The following is a 27,727-nucleotide window of genomic DNA, read 5'->3' on the forward strand; positions in this document are numbered from 1 at the left end:
CCTTCCTAGTTCTTAACGTTATTTGAGGTGGAAACACCCTACAATCAAATATTTGCCAGATTTTTTTTTATCTCTCTTTCTTCTTATTCCATCAAAATAGACAGAAATTTATATTAAGAAGGTTAGAACAATGTTTTTTTATTATCTGGAAGAGGCAAAGTTGTTGTTTTAAATGATTTTTAAATAAACATGCAAGGCTGGGTTGTTCCATCATTTGTTTTCACCAGGCAAATAAGCAATCAATCAATCAATCAATCAACATTTATTTATATAGCACATATTCATACAAAAAAATGTAGCTCAAAGTGCTTTACAAAATGAATAGAAAAATAGAAGACACAATAAAAAATAAACATAAGTCAACATTAATTAACATAGAATAAGAGTAAGGTCCGATGGCCAGGGTGGACAGAAAAAACAAAAAAACTCCAAAGGCTGGAGAAAAAAATAAAATCTGTAGGGGTTCCAGACCAAGAGACCGCAAAGCAAACAGTAAACGAATATGCTGCCTATCTTTAAAGGGGAAAAATAGAGCAGAACTACAAGAAATGAGCCGAGGAGCTTTTCTCTTGCTACCTAGCACTTGGGTGGAGCATGTCTTTAAAAATTCAATTCCTGCACACTCATTTGGTTCCTCCAGGACATCAATGAACTGGAAAGACATTATAGTGGAAAATGGAGTCTATGTTAACAGAAATCTATTGGTCATTCCACTGTGAAACACCTTCAGAGTTTAATAAAAGGAAACAAACTACTAAGTAGCACATTTTTGTAATTTTTAATTATATTTTAAACAATTCAATAAAGCACAGGATTCACCCCGTATTTTATGCACAACGATGAACAGTCTATTGAGACTGATCTGGAGTTCCAAAACCTGGGACTGACCGAAAGGGAAAACAAAAAGGCTTTTATAGCAGAGGAAGGGGAAGTGCATGTTTGTAGGAAGGAAGTGGCGTGAGGTCATCTCTGGGGGTCAGTAGTGATGTCATCAGTGGGGGCTGGAAGTGAGGTCGGGGAACAGGCAGAGGTGATTGCTTTAAGTGGTATTGTCCTTGGAAGTTCTTTAGAAAGTGGAGAAGAGGTATTAATACTCAATGACGACCCCTGGTCTTGCGTCTCAGTGCCCCAATTTGAACCCTTTGATTGCCTCCCAAGTGCACGTGTGTGATAACAATTATATATATAATTTATCACTTTTTTATGGAAGCCAAGAGAGAATATGTGAAATAACATTGTTTTTTTAAATTGTCTCCTTGAGATAACAGACTAATTTTATCATGATCTTGAGAAAACGAAACTTAACCTTTGCTCCTGGCATCAGGGTCACTTGTATTGTGACGCCTATACATGGGAAGCCTTGCTAACCGTCTTCTTAAATGACAGACACTAACGTTATTTCCTAAACTAAGGCATAAACATATTTCAGCCTGCGTCAGCCCTTGATTGAACAAAAATTTGATCCCATGATCAATATAGTTCTGCTCTTCTGCCATTTCAAACAGGATGTGGCTTCTATAAGCTAAGCATTAAACATAAGATACAATTACTTGTATGTCTTACAATGTCGAGAAAACAAGATCTTTTGTTTTATCGAGATCTCAGTAAAATTTATTCCATTATCTCAAGAAAACAAAGTTTGTTTTCTCGAGATCTCGATAAAATTAGTCTGTTATCTCGAGGACACAATTTATAAAAAATAACGATATTGCACGACCTCTCTCAGCTTCAATACTTTTTCAAGTCTATGTAGTTCATTTTAAATATTGTGGTCCCCGGCCGGGGCTGGAGCCTCCTCCAGACCGCAAGGGGGCGTCCGTCCTGGTTATGTTGGGGGCCTCAGGTAAAGGGCTTGGAAGCCCAGCCCTGTAAGGACCCGTGGCCACCGCCAGGCGGCTCCCCAGTGCCTGAATATCCCGGAAGCCCAGCACTTCCGCCACACCAGGAAGTGCTGGGGGGAAGACGACAGGGGACACCCGGACGGCTTCCGGGTGCGCAGCCGGCACTTCCACCACACAGGGGCGTGGCTACAGGGGAATGCCGGGAAGCAGCTGGAGCCCATCCGGGTTCCTATTTAAGGGGCCGCCTCCCTCCAGTCATCGGCAGAAGTCGGGTGGAAGAGGACGGAGCTGGAGGGAGGACTAGAGGCGGCCAGGGGAGAGATGCACAGAGACTGTGTGGCCTGGACTTTGGGGGAATCGGTGCTGGAGGCACTGGGGTGTGTGAGTGCACAAAAACTGGTAAATATTATAAATAAACGTGTGTTGGGTGAACATAAGATGTCTGTCTGTCTGTGTCCGGGCCAGCGTCCACAATATATATTACATTTTTTCTCAAAAATATATATTTTTTTTAATTTTAAACCGTTCTCTTTCAAAAACTGGATGTGACAGAGCAATTCTGTTCCCAGATTTGGATCCATCACCTTAAACCTATAAAGATATTTCATGGTCTTGAATTGAAATTCTGAATATGGGCACTCTATTAGCCATACAGTGCACCATTTACTGAATGAACATTTATTTGCTTTTCTAAATTTATGGTTGAGTACTTAATGTATGTTGGAATGTATTTTGATACTGTTCTTCAGTGATTGTATTTCATGACAAAATAATATTTGATATTTTTTATTGATTTTTTTTAAGGCATTATTTGACATTGTGTCATCAATGATGCTGGCAGCCGAATACACTGTGAAATGCAATGTCTTTTTTTGCTCCCTCACACAATGTTTACTGGAAGCCATCTTCTTTGGTCAGCCGTCCCCCAGTGCACTCCTGTCTTCCACAGCTCCTTTCACAATGCTCTGAAGATCTTTTCTTTACCTTGTTCAATTCCTTAATCATTTATGCAGTCGACTCCGGCTCACACCAGTCACTTGGGGTCAACACCATCTGCACTCCCTTTAAAAACAGAGGTGTGGATCTCGTAAGAGTTGTAAATTTGGCTCTTTAGGCGCTTGATCGTATCTCACCTTTGTTTGCTTTCTCTCCCTGTTGTTGTTTCAACAAACACAGCTTCTGCATGACTGCTTTTATGGCCGGCTTCTCAGGATGGTTCATTCCTTGCGACAATCTGCAGGTCTCTTCCATGTTCACGTTCACAGTCGGTATTTACCACCTATGTGTTATCCATAATGCAATGCACCATGGTAAGCACTGGAAAAAGAATAATGGTAACATATTACATAGTGCTTAACAGATTACTAGCCAATGCTGTAGTTATACATGCTATTAATTAATTCATTGGTAATACTGTTTTATAAGGCATTAACAGACATTATAAGATGCCTCTCTACAAATCTTGAAATAATTATTTATAGATCTTTTTGAAGTACCTGATGTAGAGTTTCAGCTGTTCATTCCAATGAAGTATAAAGTGTTAATTTATTTTCTCTTTATGAATATTATCTATATTTGAAGATTATGGTTTAGAATAATTAATTCATCTGGTTATGTTCCAAACCTGCTTATTCCAATATAGGACTGCAGTGATAGGTGAGAATTGACCAAGACCCTCTTGAGGTAGGGTCCCGTAACTGCTAAAGGGGCTAACTTCATGAGTGTAGGTCAAACACGAGGGGCATCTCACTGCTGTACCAATTCACTAGCACATCGCCTCCCACTTAGCAACAAGCTTTTCCAATGCTATATACAATTTTTATTTTCTTGACGTGTATGTAAGGTAAATGTGCTTATGAAGACTATGTTACAATAAACTGTTTCATTTTGTTATGTGTAAATAAAACACCATTTACTACATACCGTTTCTATTTTGAGGTTTTAAAAATACACAAAGGGCAGGAATTAGATTACATGTCAGAAAGTGGCATTTGCTCCTGCCAGCAAGTCTAAACTCACGTGACTGGAGATGTGAATATTGCACGTACATGAATTTGTTCGGAACATGAAAGGCAGTGTTGGATTTCACTACCACATCTTCTGCAGTGGAGTTTTGGCTCAAAGGAGCAGGAAAGGCATTTTGGAAACCTAGAGATGTATTGCTAGTGATATATTAGTGATTGTCAGATTCTGATCAGTGCAGAGCTTAGCATCAGGCATCCCTTTGTAAAATACTTTAAATTCAGAAACAACTGCCCCAAAGCAGATGGCAGCCTATTTTTTAATATCCTGGACTTTGCATGAAAATTCAGGGCTGAGAAACTGTTTTGCTTTATTCCTAGAGTATTTTGTAAATACTGGGAACACATGCTTGTCATCTGTTAGTTTTTATTACTGTACACTTTTAAAAATCCATATTCTTGAGGGAAAAGCATAATAAGGCAAAAAAAAAACACAGTACATGTTTAAGTATGATGCATTGTGCAGCATCACTGCAATGGAAAAACGTGTTTAAATAATCAGTCTCACAAACGGTAAGATGGCCATTTGGTAAACTGACAATTTCTTTATCAAGAGCTCTTTTCTGGTGAATTATTTAGTCATTCTTTGAACACAATGGCACTGTAATAAAAGGCACAGCATAGCACTGCTTAGATCACTTACAGGAAAAAACTCTGGCTTTAAAAACAATTAAGCTAAAATAACCAGAATGCCCTCCCTCAACACTGGCAAGGGAACAAAAGACTGCAGATCCGCTTAACAGGACTAGGGCTACAAATTCAGGTTTGCTCTTATTTGAAACATGTGCGGCCATTGATTTTCGTCTCCAAAAATAGTTTCAAAAAGAAGATATTTACTCATGTAGCATTATAGGTAGTATAGCCATATATTAATGTGAGGTGTATGAAGAGTAGAATCCTTCAGATTTGATTTTGTTAAAAAAAAATTTGAACTCAATTGTCTTTACATTTTTTTCTCTTTGAACGTAGATATTTGCAATATAGATAGATATAATTTTATTTGTCCCCAGGGAGTAATTTGGCTTTTTACAGAAGCTATTTAAATAAATAAATAAATAAATACCTGCATATATGACTAGAAACCAAAGAAAATGAAAAGAAAAAGAAAACTTTTGACTTGGCTGTCACAGTCCCAGTGAGGCGTTATACAAACATATTTCTGTTGGTATAAATGAGCACCCGTAAAGTTTCTTGACACACTTCTGCTGAATGATTTGTTGGCTGAAAGTCTACACTGTTAGTGTGTCAGAGAGAGGATAGGCAGCATTGTTCATAATGGCACTCAGTTTTGTTTTAATTACCTCCTTTGCTACTACCTCTATTGGGGTCCAGAGTGCATCCCATAGCTGAGCTTACCCTTTAACTTTATAATACAATACAATGCAGTTTATTTTTTGCATAGCCCAAAATCACACAAGGAGTGCCACAATGGGCTTTAACAGGCCCTGCCTCTTGACAGCCCCCCAGCCTTGACTCTCTAAGACGACAAGGAAAAACTCCCAAAAAAACCCCATTAGGGAAAAAATGGAAGAAACATTGGGAAAGGCAATTCAAAGAGAGACCCCTTTCCAGGTAGGTTGGGTGTGCAGTGGGTGTCAAAAGAAGGGGGTCAATACAATACAATACACAGAACAAATCCTCAATACAGTATACAAATAAAAATTTTAGAAGTACGGAGCAGAATTTAACAGTAGATGATATCACATAATATGGTTTGGATTTGTTTAGAGTCTTGGAGACCTCAGCCATCAAGCTGCCTCCCCCATTTGGCCATTCCACGGCTGAAACAGTGCTGGGCCTGCCAATCCAATGAAAGGACCCAACTTTCCCATGATTCCTGAGATCCTACAATAAGGGATGACTTTACCTTAGGCAGGCAAACCAAGTCTGTAAACACACACACACACACACACACACACACATTGAAATTTATGTGGGGAAAGAAAACGTAAGGATAGGAACTGTGGTTTGGTACATTTGATAAAGATGGCACGGATGCAATAAAGAAAGCCCGCTCAGAAGAACGTCCTTTGAATGCTCTTCCTGTGTCTCCAACCACCAGCTCACAAACCCAACATTTACACATTAAGTCAATTAAATCAGTGGGACACTCATTCATACATTTGGTCTCAAGGTGCCTTAACACAATTGCAATAATTGTTCTCTGCATTGAATGTATAGGTTCTTTAGAAATCACTTTTTAGAGATATTGTGGCAAGGTGTCCTGGGAATTTAATGGATGTTCTCCTGGATGAGGTTTCTTTATTGCAGCAGTACTGACTGTGTCAAACTTCCAACACCCAATTCCTGTCTTTCCGTTTTCTTTCTCGATGTAATCAATCACCACGGAATAAGTCTCTGTAATAAATGTATAACCAGCTTAGAACGCTGATTCTTCAAAACGTTTAAGGAACATTGAAAAAATCTTCATTACACATGTTTAATTATTCCATTCCATCCATCCATCCTTCCAGGCTTGTGCTAGTCCCAGCAAGCATCAAGTGCGAGACAGGAACAACCCCAGGATGGGTCACCTGCTCATCACGGGGTGAATGTGAGCAAACGCATACACTAGTAGTGTCCATTTAGCATTGCCAGATCCCCTAACCTGCATGCCTTTGGAAGGAAACCGAAGCATGCAGATGAAACCCACCAGGAAAACATACAAACACCAAGTATACATCCTAGTATGCTAACAGCACACAACTCTAAGAGGATGGCTCTTCTAACTCTAAATCGACTTAGAAGCCAGTCATCATCATGGGACAAGGAATCGGTATGATCTCTAAATGCACGCTTTCTTAATTCTCCAATTTCCGATGTCTTCTAACAATGTTAAAGCAGCAGTGGTAGTTTGGCCAATCCATGCACCATTATATTGATACAGATTGATTACGATCAAGTGCCTTAAATTTGTAAATGATATGCAATTAATTTTGATGTATTTGTTACAGACTGCGTAATGGTTGCAAATATCAAATAGAAACGGATATCGGACAGAAACCGTAGCACTTGTTTGATGCTGTGTGCAGTCTGTTCATAAAACCAAGCAGAAATTTGCATAGCTTTATGCCAAGTTTAGTTTAAATGTTTCTCAAAGTGGGCACAGAAATGGGCGTATGCAACATTTTTGTGTGTGTGTGCACCATTTATACAAGTACATGAGGCCCCATATGGTTTACTCTTGAATAAGTTCCGTATACCTGGTGTCAGAGATGGCTGGGGTGGTGACCTGGCCGGGACGCCTAGGAAGACCGTAGGAGGGCTTACGCCTTCCCCAGACCATGTAGGGGCGACCGCCCTGGTTCCTTTGGGGGCCATGGGTACAGAGCTTTGAAGCTCCACCCTGTAGGGGCCCATGGTCACCGCCAGGGGCCGCCCCCATGCCTTTGGAGCTCTGGACCTCAGCACTTCCGCCACACCCGGAAGTGCTGGGGGGAAGAAGAGAGGGGAAACCCAAAGTGCTTCCGGGGATGCAGCTGGCACTTCTGCCACACGGCGGCGTGTCCATGGAAGATTGCTGGAACCCACCTGGAGCATATCAGGGTGCTATAAAAGGGGCCGTCTCCCTTCAGACAATGGCGAGAGTTGAGAGCGGAGTGGACTGAGCTGGAGAGGAGAGAAGGAGGCGGTCTGAAGAAAGGCATTATGTGGCCAGTACTTTGAGGACTAGTGGGATTTGTGGTGCACTTAAGACTTGTAAATAATTGTAAATAATTGTAAATAAACGTGTGGTGGGTAAAATGAACCTGTCTGCCTGTCTGTGTCCGGGCCAGCCTCCACACTGGCTACTACATCAACTATGCAGTCATTAGGTCGATCAGATGAAAGAGTCAGGGACTTGTTTGTTGGATACATCAATGAAATCAGAACAGCATATAAAAGTTATGAAAATATGGACAATGTTTTAACAGTAGCTGTAATTTAACAAAACTGTTTCACATCTGGGTGGCGCAGTGGGTAGCGCTGCTGCCTCACAGTTTGGAGACCCGGGTTCGCTTCCCAGGTTCTCCCTGCGTGGAGTTTGCATGTTCTCCCCATGTCTGCATGGGTTTCCTCCGAGTACTCTGGTTTCCTCCCACAGTCCAAAGACATGCAGGTTAGGTGCATTGGTGATCCTAAATTATCCCTAATGTGTGCTTGGTGTGTGTGCCCTGCTGTGGGCTGGCACCCTGCCCAGAGTTTGTTTCCTGCCCTGTGTTGGTTTGGATTGGCTCCAGCAGACCCCCATGACCGTGTAGTTAGGATATAGCTGCACTGGTTAATGTGACACTTCTCCATATAATTAGCAGATCATGCTATCCAAGTATCCCAAAACTATATTATGTACTTTGGAATCAACCACTTAAAAATTAAATAAAATATGTGTGATGCTTCAAAGAAATGTTATGTTTCTTGGTAACTCACGCAGTTACACTATTACCAATTTGACCTCTGTGATATGTTAATCTTTGGTATTTTTCAGTGTCTCTTTAAATTGTATTTTAACAAGTTGCAGACTGATTAAAATTCCCTTGACCACTAAGTCAATAAATGCTTTCATCCTCATTTATCCAATATCAAACTACCCCTCTCGTTAATAGTGCTTTTTCAGCTAATGCTTCCATTTCCCAGCAGTTTCAGGCAATTGAATCGCAAATGATTGACTCCTGCAAAATATAAACAGAAACATTATTTGATTTTCCCTGAGCTGATAAATTAAAGCAATAGGAATCACTTATTGAATTAATCTTGTTTTCAAAAATGAAATGTCTACTCATCTATTAAATTATGCAGACTTCTCTCTCTGCTTTTCAAGGTTTATATGAATATTTGAGATGTGATAACTGGGATAGTTTTACCTCAGTGACCTATTAAAACACTGGTTTAAAGAAAAATGGAATTGGGAATTGAAAAAAGACTTGAAATTTAATTCACTTTTAAAGTGCAGAATAACTTTGTAGAGGCCACTGTTCACTGTGTTTAAAGTTTTTGCCAATAACAGACAAAGCAGATTCAGAAGATAGTTGATTGAGTGAAGATATTTTTGCAAACTACAAAAATTCTACTTTTTTTAGGTCATTTTGGCATTAATTTCCAACCAGGTACAACAAACAAGATTATTCATGAATGATTGAATGCTTAAGAACAGTTTTGTTTAGAAAATGAATGTGTGTTATGCAGCTATGTAGAATTGTGTGCTGCTAAAAACTAATAGATTTGATCCAGATTAAGTAACTGAGTAAACTCTGATATTTTCATTCTTTTTTCTGTTACAGATAAATGGATGAGTGCCAAAGCATGCAATGTTCAGCAAACAGAAGGATTACCAGGGCAAAATTATTAGGAAATGATAAGATACCACCACTTAATTATACAAAAACCACCCGTTTTTTGGATAAATAGGCAGCCTGCTACTAAAAAATACTAATGTAATGCATAAGGGATTCAAAAACTATAAAAGAGTCATCCATTTTGTGAATGCTAAGGAGTTCCCATCAAAAATATGAAACATGTCTCTTGAGATACCTGTTTTTTTTTAGTTCAGGCCTGCTGGCACATTTATTAATGACTTTTTATGGAGTATTCTTTTTCTCCTGGGCTTGATCTGCAATCAGATTAAATTATTCACAGTGTGATTAAGATAAAAAAACAGGAGATGTAGCAGCTAAAGTAATGACTCTGAATTGTTGCTGGAACACTACATGTTTAAGTTTTGCAACCAAACTAAAGGCTATAGGTGGCTGGATTAAGAGTGGAGAGCCATGCAGGACAGCCCCGACCTGGTCACCTGGGGCCTCATGTATAAACGGTACGTGCGCACAAAAATGTTGCGTACTCCCGTTTCCATGCTTAAATCGCGATGTATAAAACCTGAACTTGGCGTAAACTACGCACATTTTCACGGTAGCTCAAACCCTGGCGTACACAAGTTCTTTGCTTGATTTTGCAAACTGGCGGTACCCAGCGTCAAAGCAGTGCTACTGTTCCTGTGTGGTTTACTTTTCTTTTTTAGATCCACATCCCTGATGCGGCTTTATAAATACACTGAAATTAAGCGTATATTGTTTACTAGCAAAATACCCGCGCTTCACAGCGGAGAAGTAGTGTGTTAAAGAAGTAATGAAAAAGAAAAGGAAACATTTTTTTTTATATTTATTAATTTTATTACAATCAATACATAGCAATCACGTTTTTACAAAAAAAAAAAAGAATTATGTTAATAACAGATCGATCCCCACCCTTGAGAGAGAGAGCAAGCCAAGCGGTGTAAAATTTAAGGCTTGTAAAAATACCTAAATTAATAAATTCTCTGTGCTTTATAAAATCATTTCAAAATATTACTGATTAGATCCTGCCATGTTTTGAAAAAAGTCTGCACAGATCCTCTAACTGAGTATTTGATTTTTTCCAATTTCAAATAGTATAACACATCGGTTTCCCACTGACTTAAAAGAGGAGAGTTTGGGTTCTTACAGTTTATCAGAATAAGTCTGCGTGCCAACAGTGTAGTGAATGCAATCACAATTTGTTTGTCTTTCTCCACTTTAAACCCCTCTGGAAGAACCCCAAACACAGCTGTTAATGGGTTAGGAGGGATTGTGAGTCCAAGGCTGTCGGAAAGGTAATTAAAAATTTCTGTCCAGAATGATGTTAATTTGGTGCAGGCCCAGAACATGTGACCCAGTGAGGCTGGGGCTTGGTTGCAACGTTCACAGGTTGGATCATGCACTGGAAACATTTTGGAGAGTTTTAGTCGAGACAGATGTGCTCGATATATAATTTTGAGTTGTATAATTGTATGCTTTGCACATATGGAGCTTGAGTGAATTCTCTGCATTGCTACTTTCCACTCCTTTTCTGATATATTAATTGAGAGATCATTTTCCCAGTGTCCTCTTGGATCTTTGAAAGGAAGGGATTGTAAAAGGATTTTATATATTGTAGAGATGGAGTCTAACTCCTTGAAATTGAGCAATAATTTTTCCAGCGTGGATGAGGGTGCAAGATGAGGAAAATCTGGAAGGTTCTGTTTAACAAAGTTCCTGATTTGAAGATAGTGAAAGAAATTTGTAGCTGGAATGTTAAATTTGGAATGTAATTGTTCATAGGATGCAAAGACGTTGTCTATATAAAGATCTCTAAGCAAGTTAATTCCAAATTTTTTCCAGATATTAAAAACTGCACATGTTTGTGAAGGTTGAAAGAGGTGGTTCTTTTGCAGGGGTGCCACAGAAAGAAGCTTCTCCGTCTTAAAATGCTTTCTACATTGGTTCCAGATTCTAAGTGAGTGGAGCACAATTGGGTTATTAGTGTATTGCCGATAACGTGTGTTTATTGGAGCACAAAGCAAGGAATACAAAGAAGTACTGCAGGATTTTACTTCTATTGCGGTCCATGCCTGTGTATGTTCTTCTATTTGTGTCCAGGTTCTTATCGACTGTATATTTGCCCAGTAATAAAACTGGAAGTTAGGTAGAGCCATGCCACCTTCTGCCTTTTGTCTTTGTAGGGTCGCTCTTTTGATGCGTGGATGTTTAGAATTCCAAATAAATGAGGTTATTGTTGAATCTAATTGCTTAAAGAACGATTTATTAATGTATATTGGTATGTTTTGAAATAAAAAAAGGAGCTTAGGAAGAATATTCATCTTAACAGTGTTAATTCTTCCAGCTAGTGTGAGATGAAGGGTTGACCATCTATGCAAGTCTTGTTTAATTTTTTCCATGCAGCCGGCGAAATTTTGTTGATAAAGAGCTTTATGTTTACTTGTGATGTTTACCCCGAGGTATTTAAACTGTTCTGCAATGATAAAAGGAAGGGTGTCTAATCTAATATTATATGCTTGCGAATTCACCGGAAAGAGTACACTTTTATTCAGATTAATTCTGAGACCAGAGAGCTTTTGAAATTCTGTGAGTGCTGCTAAGACTGCAGGCACAGAATTTTCTAGGTCCGATATATACAGTACCATGTCATCTGCATATAATGAGATTTTCTGTTCCAGTCCTTCTCTGCTAATCCCCTTTATCTGATCGGTATTTCGACAATGTATTGCCAGTGGTTCAATGGCAATTGCAAACAACAGTGGTGACAAAGGGCATCCTTGTCTTGTGCCACGTTCTAGTTTAAAGTAGTCTGAGCAAATGTTATTGATGCAAACTGAAGCTTCTGGGTTAGTATACAGTAATTTAATCCATGCACAAATGTTCGGGCCAAACCCAAACTTCTCCAAAATAGTAAAAAGGTAACATTTTAATAATAACGTAACATGATTAACAATGTAATTGTTTTGTCATTGTCATGAGTGTTGCTGGCATATATATATATTGTAAAAGATGCAATAGCAAACAGCATAAAGGTTTGGTGTTTTCCGGCCCCGTATATTGTAACTGCTCCACAACAAAAAACTCTGGTCAAAATACGAACACAAAAACAGGTTCATATGTGCGACGCCATTCTGAGGTGTCAGCGGCCATTTTATAGGGGAGGAGCCGGAAGTGGAGGAATGCTGGGAAGGAACCGTGAGGGAGGATGGGACTGCTGGCGTCAGGAAAGATGGCGGAGGAAGGGCGGAAGTAGACGTACTGCGGGAAGGCTTATGATGGCGGAGCGTCTCTTTTCCTGGAAGACATTAAAGGAGAAAGGTTAGTACCCCACCACTCCCTGCCGGCGAACGTCTTTCGAAGCGGTTTAAGCTCCGTCCGCGGTCTCCTATTCGAGCGTGCGTGACTATATATATATATATATATATATCTATATATATATATATATATATATATACATACATGTCTACATATATACACACACACATATACATACACATACTGTATATATATCTATATCTCTATCTATTTATCTATATATATCTATATATCTGTATATATATATATATATATCTATATATCTATCTATATCTATATATCTATATCTGTCTATCTATATATGTATATCTATATCTATATCTACATATCTATATATATATATATATATATATATATATATATGGTGACGGTGGCGCAGTGGTAGCGCTGCTGCCTAGAGTTAGGAGACCGGGTTCGCTTCCGGGTCCTCCCTGCGTGGAGTCTGCATGTTCTCCCGTGTCTGCGTGGGTTTCCTCCGGGCTCGGTTTCCTCCCACAATCCAAAGACATGCAGGTTAGGTGGATTGGTGATTCTAGATTGGCCCTAGTGTGTGCTTGGTGTTTGTGTGTGTCCTGCGGTGGGTTGGCACCCTGCCCAGGATTGGTTCCTGCCTTGTGCCCTGTGTTGGCTGGGATTGGCTCCGGCAGACCCCCGTGACCCTGTATTCGGATTCAGCGGGTTATATATATTGTGGAGCTGACCCGGACACAGATAGGCGGACATGTTGTTACTCACCACCACACGTTTATTATGTACAAATATTTACAATTATCAAGTCACTCAGACTCAGTCTAATTAGTGCACAAACCCCAATACACAGTCCTGGCCACAAAATGCCTCTCTTCGGGCCGCCTCCACTCTCTCTTCTGCCTCATCCTTCTTCCACCCGACTCCAGCCCTGAATGAAGGGAGACGGCCCCTTTTATACATGTCCCGGATGAGCTCCAGGTGTTTCCGACACTCCCCCGTTGGCCACACCCCAGCGTGGCGGAAGTGCCGGCTGTTCTCCCGGCAGCTCACCCAGTGTCCTCTTCAATCTTCCCCCCAGCACTTCTGGGTGTGGTGGAAGTGCTGAGGTAACAGGTCCCCAAGGCATTAGGACGCCTCCTGGCGGTGACCACAGGCTCCTGCAGTGTGGGGCTTCCATGCCCTCAACCCGTGGCCCCCAAAGCAACCAGGGCAGCGGCCCCTACGTGATCCAGGGTGGGCGCAGACCCACATCCGGTCCCTCACGGCGTCCCGGCCGGGTCGTTGCACCTGGCATCCCTGACAATATATATATACTTTGGGGTGCGAGCAGCTGTTGCTGGGGGTGCCAGAATCCATCGAGGAAGAAAAATTAACAACATTATTTGTACAAAATCTTAATTTATCTATCCATTCCTAAATAATTAAATGGGCAGGATATTTCGTAACAGGGCAATACGCTGCTTGTTAAAACGGATGACTCCCGCTCTTACGTGCACTTAGTGCTGCGTGGGTATTATGAACTATTGTATCTGTTCAAGTTCTATTTAAATTTTAAATATAAGTAATTTTTATTTAGTCGACAGAAATATGTTTAGTAGGAATGTAAGTTAAATTTAGTCATCATTGAATACATTTTTCTTCACCATAGAAATTTAAAGATTAAATTCAACTTCCATTCCTACCAAAGATATTTCTGGCGACTAAATAGAACCTACTTATATCCAAATTCGAGCTATTGAGCTGTCGCCTGCCTGCCTGAATAAGTCACCCTCGCTTCGCTCTTACTTTTTTACCGTTCATTTAATCATGGCTAGTCGCGGAAAAATTATAAAATGAAAGGAGGATTACACTGAATATGGCTTTACCAAAACAATTATTAATGGCGAATAAAGTATCCATTATTCATAAAGCTTCAATTGGTGATCTGTTTTTCTGCGTTAACTACATATTTTTTCATACTTCAAACCAAACCAAGGGTGTGCGAGGGTAAAATGAATCGGGAAGCGCTGATCAATGTAATCGGTGTACCAGGAAATCATGCATTGAGAGAAGTTCCCATTTGCTTGGAATGCAAAGTGTGATTAAATGCGTTATTTTTTAACGCGTTATGGAGCACATGCATCGAAGCTTCTCAGCTGTGCTTGTGCTAAGAAAAGGAAACATTTTAAAAATAACGTAACATGATTGTCAATGTAACCTTTTGTAAGTAGTGCCTGGAGGATTCAGAGTGTGGAGAAACTCTAGAGACAGCATGTGTATTAACTTGTGGACCAGCAATTTTAACTTAGTTACAAAGTGATCAAAACTCTCGTTTATACCCTGCGTCCTCTCATTAAACTTGTATACCGCATTACCCGTGGGCATGACAAACGCCAGCGGCAGCCTGTCTATGAACTAAATTTAAACTTACAGTTTACACCGTGCTTTGTTTCCGCAGTAGGTGCACTTATGAATATGCTTGTATGTGTCACTCGCTTGCTTCTTATTGTTTCGCTGCCTTCTCAATTGTATAATGCATGTTTTCTTCAGCGCTTTTTGGAGCTCTTTCTTGTTTTCTACGTACTGCGCTCACAGTCTGTTCACATGATTACGTGGGAGGCATAATGATGTCACATGAAACTCCGCCCCCCACGGCCATTGAGCTGAACTCCATTACAGTATATGGAGAAAAATAGGTTCCAGTTATGACCATTACGCGTAGAATTTCGAAATTAAACCTGCCTAACTTTTTTAAGTAAGCTGTAAGGAATGAGCCTACCAAATTTCAGCCTTCCACCTACACGGGAAGTTGGAGAATTAGTGATGAGTGAGTGAGTGAGGGCTTTGCCTTTTATTAGTGTAGACTAGCAAAATACCCGCGCTTCGCAGCGGAGAAGTAGTGTGTTAAAGAAGCAATGAAAAGAAAAGGAAACATTTTGAAAATAACGTAACATGATTGTCAATGTAATTGTTTTGTCACTGTTGTGAGTGATGAGTGTTGTTGTCATATATATATATATATATATATATTTACACACACACACATAAACATATATATATATACATATCTATACATATACACATATATACATACATATATATATCTACATATATACACATACATATACATACACACATACATACATACACACACATATATACACACACACACATATATAAACATATATATACATATACATACATATCTACATATATACACACACAGCTATTTCGTATCAGTGCAATACGCTGCTTGTTAAAACGGATAACTCCCGCTCTTACGTGCAAGTCTGCGTGGATATTATGAACTATCGTATTTGTTCAAGTTCTATTTAAATTTTAAATAGAAGGAATTTTTATTTAGTCGACAGAAATATCTTTGGTAGGAATGGTAAAACAGACAGGAATATTATTCTGAATAAATCAACTCAAACCTTAAACAACTTATAATATTTTGCTCTCCATAAAAATATATCCTGTCTAAATTATACAAGTTAGAAATAAAGTAAACGTTAAAAGAACAAACATTCAAATTTCTTTACTCTTATGTAATTTTATATAAAAAATAAACTTAGATTTTAAATATCCCAAAAGATTTTGCTCTCCATAAAAATATATCCTGTCAAAATTATACAAATTCAAATATGAACATGCTGCATAACAAAACCTGGAAATATAAATAAAATGTGTTCCTTTCAGCAATAACAAATCAAATCATTCAGTTGTCTTTGCTCATATGTCATTTTAGAGCTGGACGCCTGGCATCTTTTTTTGGCCACAGGTTCGTTTCTGTTTGGTGTGAGGTTCTGTGTTGTGGAGATTCTCAGGATGGATTGCAGGTGCTCATCAGTGAGGCGACTCCTGTGTGCTGTTTTGTTAGTCTTTATCACTGAGAAGAGCTTCTCACACAGATATGTGCTACCAAACATGCACAAGGTTCGAGCCGCATGTAGACGGACTTTTTTTGTTCTTCAAAGTCACCAAAGCGCCGTGCAAACTCAGTGCGCTCAGTTTATCAGCAAAGTGCGATTTGGGAACACCGTAGTGACGACTTGGTTTAACATTACTTGGCAACAGGGAAAGTGGGGCAAATTGCACTGGTGCATTTGTGTCTCCCATAAAAGCAGCTTCACTTGAAATCACTTTGTGATTGTGCACGGGTAAAACGTCCGCTGAAGTGTCAGATTCTTATTTAATTATTCTGCTTTCTGTATCTTCTGCATTGCATTCAGGTTACCCTGATGTTTTGTCTCATAGTGCCGTCTTAGATTAAATTCTGTAATTACAGCCACATTAGCTCCACAAATGAGACACACGGGTTCAGTAAACATATACTCAGCCTCCCATCGGTTTTAAAGGCTCTATTTTCAGAATCAACTTTTCTCTTCAGCATCGTGTGAGCTAGCTTCGCAATAACTTGCAGCATCATAAGGTAGACTTGATTAACGCGGTAAGTGTTCGGCAAGGCAGCTGAAGCGCTGCATTATGGGATCTGTAGTTTATTGTGTTACCAGCGCTTCATATACCCGGGCTTTAATAACAATAATACAGTATATAAAATGATCTCGCGGGCGGATATAATTACGCCGGGCGGATGTGCCCGCTGCCCTTGAGTTTGACACATATGGACTAAATAGAACTTGAAAAGATATATTTTTCAAATGTGATCGCAATTCAGATAGAGTTGACGCAAGACTACAGCCTGCATGCCTCAATAAGTCATCCTCCCTCGCTCTTACTTTTTACCGTTCATCTAATGAATACACTGAGTATGGCTTTACCAAAACAATCATTGATGGCGAATAAAGTATCCATTATTCGAGTATGTAGATCGGGATATATATATATATACATATATATATATATATACCCGCGTATCAGCGGAGAAGTAGTGTGTTAAAAAGCTAGAAAAGAAAAGGGAACATTTTAAAAATAACGTAACATGACTGTCAATATACAGTATTTGTTTTGTGAGTGTTACTGAGTGTTGCTGTCATCAAGGATTTGATTATCATTATTTCTTTCAATCAGGTTCGTATTTGTAGGATGTGTTGTGTTCAAGTTACATTCCGTGTTTGTCAATCGTTGTAAAGATGACAGGTTTCATTCATCGATTCGTTTCTTACTGCATCAATAAACAGCTCGTCTTCTTCTTTATCTGAGACCTGACACACTGCATGCACGGGTTTTTTACACTGTCTTCCTTTAGCGGGACATTGACTTTTTCCAACGTGTGCTTTGTTTCCGCAGTAGTTGGATTTATGAATATGCTTGTATGTATCAGGCGCTTCATATTTTTGCTGCCTTTTCAATTGTGTAATTGGTTTTGTTCAGCGCTTTGGAACTGTTGCTTTTATCTGTGCACTGCGTCAGTTCACGTGAGCCGCTCGGTGTACATGCATCGAAGGTTCCCAGCTGTGCTGGTGCCATCTCGTGCTATGTCCATGGCTGTATTTAATGTTACCTTAGTCCTGGCACTTAAAACTTTCTCTCGCAGTTTCGCTGAGTTTGTGTCAAACACCACCCTGACCATCTCATCTTCCTCTCCATAAGCACAGTCCTTCACCCGTGAATATTTACCCGTGGCAGTTTGCTATTGGATTGCCGCTGACGGACGGCCTTATATGGGCAGGCACTAAATTACAAACGCCAGCGGCAGCCTGTCTATGAACTTAATTTAAAGTGTAGGTTTACATCGTGCTTTGTTTCCGAAGTAGCAGAACTCATGAATATGGTTGTATATGTCACTCGCTTGCTTCTTATTGTTTCGCTGCCTTCTCAATTATATAATGCATGTTTTCTTCAGCGCTTTTTTGAGGTCTTCCTGGTTTTCTATGTACTGCGTGATTACGTGGGAGGCGTGATGATGTCACACGAAACTCCGCCCCCACGGCGTTGAAGCTCATCTCCATTACAGTAAATGGAGAAAAACTGCTTCCAGTTATGACCATTACGCGTAGAATTTCGATATAAAACCTGCCCAACTTTTGTAAGGAAGCTGTAAGGAATGAACCTGCCAAATTTCAGCCTTCCACCCACACGGGAAGTTGGAGAATTAGTGAGTGAGTGAGTGAGTGAGTGAGTGAGTGAGGGCTTTGCCTTTTATTAGTATAGATTAGTTTAATGCATCTGATTGTAATTAACCTGTAACAATATAATGCTCCACAGAATGGTCAAACTATTCCTTAATACCATAGCTACTTTAGCATTTTTACTCTCACTGCACGTTCTTCTTCTTTCAGCTGCTCCCGTTAGGGGTTGCCATAGCAGATCATCTTTTTCCATATTACTCTCACTGCACCACTCTGAGTATTTATATCACTGTATCTGAGTGTGGAATCACAGCTGTACAGCAGTTGATCAGAAAGAGAATTATCAGTATACAGCACACAGTGCCTCAGCCATGCACTATTTGAACTTCTCTCATACAAGAAACGCTTCAGAGCCTTTCCTGTACAGACCTCGCAGTTCAGAAACAGTTTCATCCCAAGAACTTTAAACGCAGTCAATCAGTCCATCAAATGCTCCTTGTAGAACTGTTTGTACTTATAAGTACAATTACCTCACTGTAAATTTGTGATACAGTTATAATATTGCACAACCTGAGCCATAAAGCATGTATTTACATATGATGGCAATATCATTTTTAATATGTTTATTACATTATACAGATAAAATTCTAACATTATTTAAATAATCTACTGTATATTGTTAATAATTAAATATGTGAGGACACGGTGTTGCAGCGCTAGCAAGGAGCTGCCGCTTCGTTCATGGATTGTTCCTGCCTTGTGCTGTATTCTTGCTGTGGCTGGCACGACACTGGAAGGACAGATGGATAGAATAATTAAACATGTACTATGAAGATATTTCAATGTTCCTTAAAAGTTTTAAAGAATCTGCGTTCTAAGCTGATTGTGTAGCAATTAGTTACTTGGAGAAAGAAAAAGAAGGACAAGAATTAGGGGTTAGTACATTTAAAAAAGTCAGTACAACTGCAATAAATTATTTCATCAAAGGTCGCGCACAATGCAGCAAGCATCTTGCGGGAGGCAGGAACAACCTCTGGATGGTGCGCCAGCTCGTCACTAACACTGTGCCACCATGTTCCCATGTTTAATGACATGCTTTACCTCCTATCATCATGAAAATGATATCAAGTATACATCTCAGTATTTAAATTATTCAGAGAGCTGTAATATCACAAATGTAATGGATTCTTTGTCCTGTCGGAGGAAGAGAAAGCCTATTTAAGAAGCACATAGTGATTCACACACATAGAGCACATGGAAGAACAAATACAAAACAAAGCATTTAACGTGCTACTTTAGTTACGATGATATTTGAGAAACTTGTAAATTAAACGATTTAAAGATGAAGTTTATGATGTTCTACTTTAATGACAAAATAAACTATGTCATTTAAAGTGGAAATTTCAAGACTAAAGTTGACATTTTGAACATTTTTTTCACACTGTGTGTCTATTTTTTTTTCTCTGTACCCTAATAAGCTTTCATATGACACTCAAACGGTGGGCTACGACTCGCCTTTTCACGGCGACTTTGATATCTGACAACTTCTTTTTCATTTCGGGCATTGTGCGACTTTATGAACTTCAGCTCTCGAGCTTCTCCGACACGCTATGTCACTCGATCGACTTCCTTTTGTTGTTTATGCCACTGTTTAAACCAACAAATAGTACGTTTTTCTTTGCCTCCACTTGGTATTCGCTGAAATTCTTCGATTTTCCTCTGTGCTTTTGCTGTTGTCTTTTCACAGAAGGCTGAGCTTAAGGCCTATTTATATTGATTTGCATATTCAAAGAGGCGTAATTCAGGGAGGAGTTTGGGGAGTGGCAGCAAGCATGCACATGCGTTACTTTCCCACTGACCGGGATTTAGGAAGCGGAAGAACGTGGAAGTTCGCGTTCGCACAGATTTATGCATCTGGATTTTTTTGTGTGTACGCACATTGCACAGCATCATGCATGAGGCCCCTGGTGAGGGAGTCTGATGTAGAAAGATCCGAAATTCTTGATGACCCAAGGAGCATCAATGAAGATTTGTCCATACTTGCATCATGAGATGTGTCAGGTCAGGTTGGGGAACATGCACTGGTACAGCTTGTTGCCACACCCACCACACAATGAAACAGCTCTAGATCCTGGCTGGCAACCCCCCGGGCAAACACACCGTCTGATCCCACCCTCTGGAAATGACAGTCTATCTGCCGCAGCCAGGTGTTACATGGGCATCTCTTTTGCCTTGTCCAGCCAGGTTCCTCAACAATGGGGATCCTGCGACGTGGATCACCCTCGAGGAATTGTGCCACATGGCCATAGTGCCATAACTGATGCTCCTTCACAATGTAGGTAATGTGCCTCATTCAGGACTCTATGAGCAACCGCTCAATTGACACAAAGTCAAACCAGGGTTACCCCAGGATTTTCTGAAGATACACAGTACCAAAGGAGACCAGTCTTCGTGTCCATGTCTCGTAACAATATGGCAAGACAGGAAGCACCAGGACCTCCATCCTTTTGAACAGATATCGGGAGCACTGCACACCCCTTTCCTGTGACCTCATGACCCCCCATGTTATCCTTATCCGTTTACTACCTTCATAGGAGCAGTCATCAGAGACATGAATGTCACTGCTGAGGTAAGTAAACCTCTCAACATGGTTGTCACTCTCTCCGCAAACAGACAAGCTCCTAATGGCTGTGCCTAAGAGGTCATTAAAGGCCCAGATCTTGGTTTCTATCCAGGACACTCATAAGCCCAGACACTCAGACTCCTTGCTCAGTCTCTCAAGAGCCCCAATCAGAGCCTCCATTGATACCGCTAAGATCACGGCTTCATCAACAAAGTCAAGATCACCAACAGATGAGTCACAGCTGCTGGACCCCATGACCTTGCCCAACATCCTGTCCATACAAGCATTGAACAGAGTAGGAGCCAGAACACACCCCTAACGAACCGCAGAATCAACTGGGAAAAACGCAGAGGTTCTGCATCAATCTGCACAGTACTCACAGTACCGGTTTACAGGCCGGCCATGATATCCAGTAACTCTGAGGAGATTCCACAAAGTCTCAGAATGTCCAACAGGGCAGCTTGATCAACTAAGTCGAAAGCTTTATAAAAATCAAATTGGGAGCCAAGTGCTGCTGTGCACTAAACGACACCTCAGCACCACACCAGTTCTGATCCCCAATATGCCCGACTCCCATTGGCTCTCCCCTGGTTTTGACTCTTGTGGGGATGAGGCTCCCGAGGGCTTTCCCCCATCCCCTTCATAATGCAAGCAGCCTTCCTATGGGCAGCTACATCAGAGCTACTCCTGTGGATAGCAGAAAGGAGTCCTATCTGTCATCTCAGCGCTGCGCGAAGTTTTTTTTACGGTGGCTGGAGTGCCAATCCTGCCACCAACCCCCATAATTTCCCTGCAAATTGGAGAACTGCTTTCAGGGCCGGATGCAGTTTAACATCATACCCTGGGTATGACGAGATGTGTCAAAAAAAAAAAAACATCCAAAAGCCAAACTCAAATAAAATATTTCAAAATTCACATTTTGACTTATTGTGTTTGTCAAAAACTACTGTATGTTTTGATAATATTGTTGTTTGTCTTTGTTTGAGAAGATCTCATTCACACTCAGATAACTAAGGCATGTGTGCTACCATTCTAAATAGACTGAGATTAATGAAACAACACATCAAATGATTCTGTTTCAAGTTACTGACAAAAGATACAATAACCATAAAAAACAACTACAATAACTTTTCACAAATAGGCACAACTTGAAGGGGACAGAAATACAAGAGTACAAGAGTTATTCTCTAGACTAACTAAAAACAAATTTACAGCAATAAATATGTGTGAAAATATCATTGAAATGAAACAAAATCATACTAAGGGTAGTAAAATGTGGATTCATTTGTGACATTGTGTTCACTCCTATGTACAACTCATGTCAGTGAAGAATTTTGAGAAGATAAAGAAGAAGGGGCCTGAGTTGCCTTGAAAGTTTGCATATTGTGATTCTTTTAGTTAGCCAATAAAAGGTGTCATTTTGCTTGGCTTTTCTCTACATTCATAATGGCTAACACGGTACAACACCCTAGTACTACAGAGAAGAGAAAGGAAATGCCAAAGATTCTGTAAAAGTCAGTCAAAATATTTGTACAACTTTTAAAAACCAATATGGACAGCCTAAGTAGCATTGCCCAAAAACGTAGGCTGTGCTAAAATAATGAGGCTTCAGTTTTGATTTAAGTACTGAGCCAGACGAGGCTTTTTCTGGTATCATTAAGCAGATCATTTCACAGTGTGGGGCCTTATAACTGAAGATGTTTCATTTAATTGGCCATCTAGGATCTTAGAGGGAGGATGTTTCTGTGTCATGCTGATGATGTAGCCTACTCAGCATAGTTGGTGATAAATGGTTACGTCATCAGTGCTTTTTCAGTTTGTTCTTGTAAGCATACAGTATCACATAAAGCATGTAATTACACCAAGTTATTCTAAGGATGTGTTGAAGACATCTGCTGTAACGAGTCTGGAGTATTTTACACAAGGATCACCTCAATTATAAGTAGGATGACCAGATTTCCTAAGTCCCACTGGAGGTTTGTGCTTGCAGTTATATATATATATATATATATATAAAATCTAAGAGTGTGTGAGGGGTCCCCCTTTACAGTTTCACTCACACACCCACATATATTTAATCGAACAGCTGCCCCCTTGGAGTTTTGCATGCGCTGATAATAAATGCATTTTGGTGTTTGGGTTCACAGAGCAGTATTCATGGGAGGATAAAAGTTTATTAGATGGACATCCCATTTAAACAGGACGTGACTGTCCTGTTTAAACTGGGGCACCTGGTCAGCATAGTTATAAGTGCATACATCAATGGTCCTGTGTTTTTTTTCTTTTCTTTTCCCCTTATCTGGGAATTACTGCTTCAGTTTGTCCCCTGCAAAAACTGTGCCCACGCCAAACATTTTTTCACCAGTCACCACTGCTTTCTTTATATGCGAGTTTTAAACTAAAATAAATAATTGAGAGTTGGGAATCTTAACAACTGACATAACTAAAATGAAGCACAGAAATGTTGCTTGAACATTAAGCTCTTCGGCACCAATTGGCTTCTAATCAAGCAACTGGGTTGGAATAAAAACGGCATCCAGGATTGGCTTTGAGGACCTCAGGCTTTTATTGTTGAAAAAAATTGGGTAGCCAAGCTTAAGTTAGAAATCTACATTTATAGATAGATAGTTCATTGATCTCTCCTGTTCATATGTGTCAATAAGTATTTGTGTATTTATTTTAACTAGACAGTTTAACTAGACTATACAGGATAATTATTTAATGAAATAATAAAAATAACAAAATTGGAAAATGTAAAGCAGTAGTAACATCAAAGCTTAGGATTTATCACTGTCCTCTGCCCAATGGTGCCAGATTAGTCTTTGTCCTCACAATTTCAAACAGGATTGTTGAGTTTGGATAACAGTTGGATAAATACCAAGTAAGCCATCTAAATGATGCAAGAAACAAAACCTTTACACAAGTCATAACATTTTGTTAATGGATGATCTAAAGCAAATATTAAATTTGGCAATAAAAATCACATATTATTATTTTTTAGATCTTTGTGCATTCCTGAGATAGATAGATAGATAGATAGATAGATAGATAGATAGATAGATAGATAGATAGATAGATAGATAGATACAACAACAACAACATTTATTTATATAGCACATTTTCATACAAACAGTAGCTCAAAGTGCTTTACATATTAAAGAATAGAAAAAATGAAAGACACAATTATAAAACAAAATAAATCAACATTAATTAACATCAAACAAGAGTAAGGTTCAATGGCCAGGGGGGACAGAAAAAACAAAAAAACTCCAGACGGCTGGAGAAAAAATAAAATCTGTAGGGATTCCAGACCATGAGACCACCCAGCCTACCTGTAGATAGATAGATAGATGGGAAATGCACTACATGATAGATAGATAGAGTGATAGATATAAAGATAGATTAAACTTTATTTGTCTCCAAGGGGAAATAAAAATTTTACAGAAGCTCCAAACAAATGCTAAAAACAAACAACAATCCTCGTAAACACACATGAAAACTCCTACCATTGAATAACAAAGAGTTGCTACTGTCAATAACAGTCTTGTAGGTGGCAGTAAGATGAGGTCAAACCTGTACAGATTGTGCCACATTTTTATATTTGGATAGATTAGTGCCCACAAAAACATTGTAGGAACAGATAGCAAGCAAACCAGCTGGATGGTGTGAATGTTGTAGATTATGAAATGTTTCAGTATTATGTCTAAAAATATATATGTGACTTCTACAATTAAAAGCCACACTGGGATTGAATACAGAGCACAAAGTACCTGCTCCTACATTCACAGCTTAGGCATAGCTAAAAGCTCTCAATAACATACAGAAAGAAAGAAACAGGGCAGCATGGTGGTGCAGTGGTAGCGCTGCTGCCTCGCAGTTAGGAGACCCGGGTTCACTTCCCAGGTCCTCCCTGCGTGGAGTTTGCATGTTCTCCCCGTGTCTGCGTGGGTTTCCTCCAGGCGCTCTGGTTTCCTCCCACAGTCCAAAGACATGCTGGTTTGGTGGATTGGCGATTCTAAATTGGCCCCAGTGTGTGTCCTGTGGTGGGTTGGCACCCTCCCCGGGATTGGTTCCTGCCTTGTGCCCTGGGATTGGCTCCAGCAGACCCCTGTGTTCAGATTCAGCGGGTTGGAAAATGGATGGATGGAAGAAACAAACAAGATAGCTATTGTGTCTTTTTGCAATGAAAACAGATATTTTGAGCCTTTTGAGTCTTTGGAAATATATACCTGGAAGATCAATAAAGAGTAAGATACTGTGAGAGCAGCAGATTGTCTGACTGGATTTAACTGGAAGTAGGTAATTGCTCTTAAGTGTGTGTGGACATGCTGGACCTGGACACCGACAAGCTGACACAAGATGTCTTCATACACACATGTTTATTGACAACCTGTAACCCAAAACAACACACAATGTACAAATCACCCAAAACTGAGTTTCTCTTGACTTCTCTTCTGCTTCTTCGGCCACCTCCAACTCCTCTCTGGCAAGCTCCGTCCTTCTCCTACCCGACTCCGGCTCCCTGATTGAAGTGACGCGGCCCCTTTTATTCAGTCCCCGAATGTGTCGCAGGTGGCCCCTGGTTAACATCCGGCAGCACTTCTGGGTGTGGCGGAAGTGCTGCATATACAAGTCCAGGGGCTCTCCAGGCGCCCTCTGGCAGTGGCCACGGTGTAGCATAGGGTTGAATCCCCCATCTTAGTGGCCCCCATACAACCCAGGGGCGGTGCCCTCTTGTGGTACAGGGAAAACACTCCCCTTCTTCTGGTACTTCCATAGTTACAGCATCCTGGTGGGACAAGGCCCCTGGACATCTGTCACATGTGATTTACACTGAGACTTACACAGTTAAGAGTAATGCAAGGTGCATAAACTTGCACTTCGGTCATGTCTGGACAACCATTTGTCACCAATGCTTAAAGTCTTCAAAATGATGACATATACGCTAACACTTAAAATTCGAAATGGCAAAAGTAGTCTAACAAATTTCACTTGAACGTTTAGCATCAGCACGCTACACTGAAATAACACAATTATTAATGAGCTCCCCTTGTATTGACAGAACAAATGGCATTCTCAAATACCATAAAGGCAACCACATGGCAGAGTGGCATTGAATGACATTTTTCTTTATTATGTGAACACACAATATGATTAAAATAATGAAAGGATCCAGTACATTGTCCTATTGTTGGCTTCCTTCACATTCTTACTGAAACAAAACTCTGCAAGACACATCTTCCTTCCAAATGGTGATTTGCACTGTCACACTCTGTAGGACGCTGCTTTGTCCAGGCACAGATATCATTTAACTGTTTCTTTCCAAAAACAATTTGGATAAATAAACTTTGCCTTTTACAAATTCATCTGCTTAATGCAATTGATCTACCTTTGGGGAAAAAAGTAAGTTTTAGGGCTTATTTGGTTGCCATTTCTTTACTGCACGACTTTTTTTTCAATCTCGTCTTTTGCTGAATCCTCGTCATGGCCCGCATGGGGGGGGGTCTGACAGGGCTCAAGCCAGGGGGCCCGGGATCACAGTGGCCCAGCGCGGGATGAGTAGATATTATGCACAAACGAAACATATGAACAGAAAGCAAGAATTGATCCTACAGCGTTGAGTGTCAACTTCAGCATAAAATATTTTGAAAACTAAAAACAATATCAGAAAAGTTTCAGATAAAAAAATGTCCACATACATTTTTCTACAACTTTCTCGCTTTGACATTTTACGAATCCAAATAAAACGTAGACCTCTCCACTGGCCGAAAATTTTGATATTAATTGCTGATTTGGTGTCATATAGTTTTATATATTCTTTATTTATAAATATTATAAACAATAAACTTAAACAAATTATACATGGTTTTAAACACAATTAAATAAGTAATACTACACAAAAAAATTAAACATTTACATCACTTATTTCTGCAGATATAAAGAGTTAAAGTTAAAATTTCGAGAATTTTTAACGCAATTTACAACAAAAAACTTCAAGGTATATTTGCCAATATCTGTCAGTCCCAGTTACTGTTTCTTCAGCAGAAAGATCATTGAGCAGATTGGTAAATTCATTGAAAACATGGCAAAGAAGTACAACTAGTCAAAAACTACTTACGGTAATCATCTAGCAAGATTGTGTTTAGCAAAAATGATTTAGCTGAACATGTTGATTTTAGTGAGGTCATTGAAAATTTTGCGTCAAAGAAAACTAGAAAACAGATTTTGCAATAATTTTTGATACTATTGTAAGTTTTTCATTAGGATCTTTGCTTTATAAATATATTCAATAAATGTGCATAATACTTCTTATGGTTTCACATCACTAACCTCGCTTATTTTATTTTAAATCCTATTGGGTACCACGTTTTCCTTAACCCTAGGTGAAGGGCCCGCCAGAGATCCTGTTAGAATGTGGGGGCCATGATCCTCGTTATGCCATTCCAGAGGCTCAAGTTCCAGCGTTCAATAAAGATCATCTGTTAGTTAGTATTTCTGTTTTAATGATGCCTTCATTTTTGTGCATTGCACTTGTCAAGAATGCTTGGTTTTTGTTGGTTTGTCTTGGCACATGTGTTAAGTACGTAATCTTTACGTAGGGTGTATCTATCTTTATCTATCTTTATATAGGGTGCCA

The sequence above is a fragment of the Polypterus senegalus genome, chromosome 1, assembly GCF_016835505.1.
Source record: "Polypterus senegalus isolate Bchr_013 chromosome 1, ASM1683550v1, whole genome shotgun sequence".
NCBI lineage: Eukaryota > Metazoa > Chordata > Cladistia > Polypteriformes > Polypteridae > Polypterus > Polypterus senegalus.